Raw genomic sequence first — 4,823 nt, 5'->3', positions numbered from 1 at the left:
ATTATTAAATATATTAAATAATAATATATTAAATAAATATATTAAATAAACATATATAATACAAAAACGGTTTCAGAAAAGAGGGAAGAAAATGAAAAAGAAAAAAAAAAGTGAAATCCGTTTTTGAGAAAACAGAAAACGAAAACAAGAAAATGAAAACACATTTTTTTCGTTTTCTGATTTCCACAAAAAGACAAAAACGTTTTTGGTTTTGTTTTTTTAAAAAAATTGCACCAAACACGTTTTTAACACCCGTTTTCATTTTTTTGCTTTGAAACCCGTGAAAAACGAAAACGAAAACGCAAACAAACGGGCCCAACACGTTTTCAGGAAAAAGGAAGGAAAGACGTTTTTCGGAAAAAGGAAAAAAAAAAAAAAAAACGTTTTATTGTGGTTGTTCGAAATTCTGTCAATTTCTTTACTAACTTGGAAATTTCTGTTTATAGAAAGAAAGAAAAAAGAAATGGCTGATAATATGAACGTGGTTGTTCTTGCTGGAAGCAACACTATGACGCCTGTGCCGTCACCTGTGGGACAAACGTCTGTCTCGGTCCCGACCCCCGCTTTGACCTCGACGCGGCCTTCGCCGGTCTCGGTTTCTGTGAACCACAATGAAAAGTCTGATAAATTCAGTGGCCTGAATTTTAAGACTTGGCAACAAAAAATGTTGTTTTATTTAACAACATTGAATCTGCGAGATTCTTGAAAGAGGATCCTCCTACTGTTAGAGAGGATGAAGTGGATGCTCAAGCATTCCACGCGGTTGATGCTTGGAACCATTCCGACTTTCTGTGTCGGAACTATGTGCTTAACGGCTTGGCTGATGGGCTTTACAATGTGTATAGCTCAAAGAAAACCGCTAAGGACTTATGGGAATCTTTGGACCATAAATATAAGTCCGAGGACGCGGGTGCTAAGAAGTTTTTAGTGGGCCAATTCCTGAATTACAAGATGGTGGACTCGAAGATTGTCATTAGTCAAGTTCAAGAGCTCCAATTGATAATTCATGAAATACATGCTGAGGGAATGGCCATTAGTGAATCCTTTCAGGTAGCTGCGCTGGTTGATAAGCTACCCCCCTCCTGGAAGGAATTCAAGAGCTACCTGATGCACAAGAGGAAAGAGATGACCGTTGAGCAATTGGTTGTCAGGCTTCGCATCGAAGAAGACAATAGGCGGACTGAGAAGAAGTTCTCCAATGCAACCGCGAGCCGTTGAGCAATTGGTTGTCAGGCTTCGCATTGAAGAAGACAATAGGCGGACTGAGAAGAAGTTCTCCAATGCAACCGCGAGCTCCGCTAAGGCTAATGTGGTGGAGCATGATAGCTCCAAAAAGAAAGGAAAGCCCGGATCCAAGATGGGACCAAAGGGTGGAATTGTCAAGAAGAAATTCCAAGGAAAGTGCTTCAACTGCAACAAGGTTGGGCACAAATCGGCGGATTGCAGGCTGCCAAAACGAAACAAGGATAAAGAGGCCAATGCTGTGGACACCATTTCCAAAGAAGTGTCCGACATCAGCTTGTCTGCTGTGGTCTCCGAAGTGAACTTGGTCGACTCCAATTCAAAGGAGTGGTGGCTCAATACTGGGGCTACAAGACACATCTGCTGTGACCGGGCTGAGTTTGCTGATCTAGTTCCATTGAAAACTGGAGAGAAGCTCTTCATGGGCAATTCTGCAACTTCTGTGATCAAGGGCCAAGGAACGGTGTTTTTGAAGATGACCTCGGGCAAGGAAGTGAAGCTCCACAACGTGCTTTATGTGCCCGACATCCGGAAGAATCTCATATCCGGGACAATGCTGAGCATGCACGGCTTCAGGATGGTGTTTGAAGTTGATAAGATAGTTTTGTCCAAAATGGGAATGTATGTGGGAAGGGGTTATGTGAAAAGTGGCATGTGGAAAATGAATGCCATAGCTGTAAAACCCAAAAAGATGAATAAAAAGAAAGAGTCTTCTGTTTATATGCTTGAGTCTTCTAATTTATGGCATGGTAGACTAGGACATGTTAATTATGATACTTTGCGTAGCTTAATTAACTTGGATCACATTCCCACATTTCATATCGATTCCAAACATAAATGTAAAATTTGTGTAGAGGCAAAATTAACAAGGTCATCATTCCAGATGATAGAAAGGAATACTAAGCCGCTTGATCTAATACATAGTGATGTTTGTGATTTAAAGTTTGTTCAAACGAGAGGTGGTAATAAGTATTTTATCACTTTCATTGATGATAGCACAAAGTATTGCTATGTATATTTGCTGAAAAGCAAAGATGAAGCTGTAGAGAAATTTGCTCTCTACAGGCAAGAAGTTGAAAACCAACTTAATAAGAAGATTAAGATGGTAAGAAGTGACCGAGGTGGTGAATATGTTGAACCATTTAGTGCGCTTTGTGCACAACATGGAATTATCTACGAAGTCACACCTCCATATTCTCCCCAATCAAATGGCATTGCTGAACGGAAAAATCGTACCTTAAAGGATATGATGAATGCAATGTTAATAAGTTCTGGGTTGCCACAGAACATGTGGGGGGAAGCCATTTTATCGGCTAATTACCTTTTAAATAAGGTTCCGCGTAAGAAAGCTGATAAAACCCCCTATGAGTTGTGGAAAGGAAGGAAACCTTCCTACAAATACTTGAAAGTGTGGGGGTGTTTGGCCAAGGTAATGGCACCAACACCAAAGAAGATGAAGATAGGTCCGAAAACGGTTGATTGTATCTTCATTGGGTATGCTCATAACAGTACCGCATATCGGTTCCTTATGCACGAGTCTAAAAACCCTGACATACACAAGAACACGATAATAGAGTCTAGGAATGCATCGTTCTTTGAACATGTATTTCCTTGTAAGACTAAGGAAGATGAGCCAAGTTCATCAAAACGAACTTTTGAGACTATCATAGAAGATTGTAGTCAAAATTCTGGAAATGATGAAAATGTGGAAATGGAGGAGGAGCCTAGACGAAGTAAAAGGGCAAGGATAGGAAAATCTTTCGGACCGGATTTTCTAACCTATATGCTAGAGGCAGAACCACAAACATATAAAGAAGCTGTGAGCTCAACTGAGGGTCCTTTATGGAAAAAAGCCATAAAAAGTGAAATAGATTCCATCTTACAAAATCATACTTGGGAACTAGTAAACCTTCCACCTGGAATTAAACTACTAGGTTCAAAATGGATTTTTAAACGGAAAATGAAGACAGATGGAACTATTGACAAGTATAAGGCTAGACTAGTAATAAAAGGTTATAGACAACGAGAAGGCCTTGATTATTTTGACACATATTCTCCAGTGACGAGAATAACATCCATAAGGATGATACTAGCGATTGCTGCACTGCGGAATCTTGAATTCATCAAATGGATGTGAAGATAGCCTTTCTAAATGGAGATCTGGAAGAAGAAATCTACATGGAACAACCTGAGGGTTGTATAGCTCCAGGACAAGAGAAGAAAGTCTGTAAATTAGTGAAGTCGTTGTACGGACTAAAACAGGCACCAAAACAATGGCATAAGAAATTTGACGATGTTATGTTGTCAAATGGATTCAAAATCAACGAGTGTGACAAATGTGTTTATGTCAAGAATACAGACGATGGTTATGTCATTCTTTGTCTGTATGTAGATGACATAATAATTGTAGGTAGTAATGATCGGATGGTCAGATCTACTAAACACATGTTGAACTCAAGGTTTGACATGAAAGATATGGGACCAGTTGATGTGGTCCTGGGGATCAAAATCAAAAGAGTGCATGATGGTCTCATATTGACTCAGTCACATTACGTGGACAAGATACTTGACAAGTATAATAAGGATGATTCTGGTATAGCCAGGACTCCCATTGATATAAGTCAACATCTGTCCAAAAATAGAGGTGAAAGCATATCCCAGGTGGAGTATGCTAGAGTGATTGGCAGTCTTATGTACTTAATGAGCTGTACAAGACCAGATATAGCCTTCACTATAAGTAGATTGAGCAGATTCACGAGTAACCCAGGAGATGACCACTGGAAAGCAATTGTGAGAGTACTAAGGTACTTAAGATACACTCGTGAATATGGATTGCACTACACAAGAGAGCCTGGTGTTTTAGAAGGATACTCTGACGCAAGTTGGATATCCGATACACAGGACTCTAAGGCGACCAGTGGATATGTATTCACCTTGGGTGGTGCAGCTATTTCATGGAAATCTTCTAAGCAAACGGTAATAACCAGATCCACGATGGAAGCTGAGTTTGTCGCATTGGATAAATGTGGTGAAGAAGCAGAATGGCTTAGACATTTCTTAGAAGACATTCCGGATTGGCCAAAGCCTGTACCAGCAATTTGCATACACAGCGATAGTCAATCAGCTATTGGTAGAGCACACAATACAATGTATAATGGTAAGTCTAGACATATACGTCGACGACATAATACCATTAGACAATTGATCTCAACGGGAGTCATAGTCATTGACTATATAAGGTCGAAAGATAATATTGCGGATCCACTGACTAAAGGACTAAACCGAGATCAAGTTGAAAAGACATCGAGAGGAATGGGATTGAAGCCCATGGAAAAATAGGTTGAAGCAGTGGAAACCCAACCTAGCTGACTGGAGATCCCAAGATCTAGGTTCAATGGGACAACTAAATTGTCTAGACTGGCTGAGTTCACTGTGGGGGTAACCCCAGCCAATTCCTATGATGATAACAGTGAAACCCGTACGAGGAAAAGGTTAAACATTGGTTTCTAATGATTCTTATGCGTCGGATACGACAGGAATCCGAGCGGAGTAATACGGGTTACTCTTCATTAAGAAATCAC

Source organism: Morus notabilis, unplaced genomic scaffold (assembly GCF_000414095.1).
Source record: "Morus notabilis unplaced genomic scaffold, ASM41409v2 Scaffold70, whole genome shotgun sequence".
NCBI lineage: Eukaryota > Viridiplantae > Streptophyta > Magnoliopsida > Rosales > Moraceae > Morus > Morus notabilis.
The sequence above is the reverse complement of the archived record's forward strand: the minus strand, read 5'-3'. Positions refer to the sequence as shown.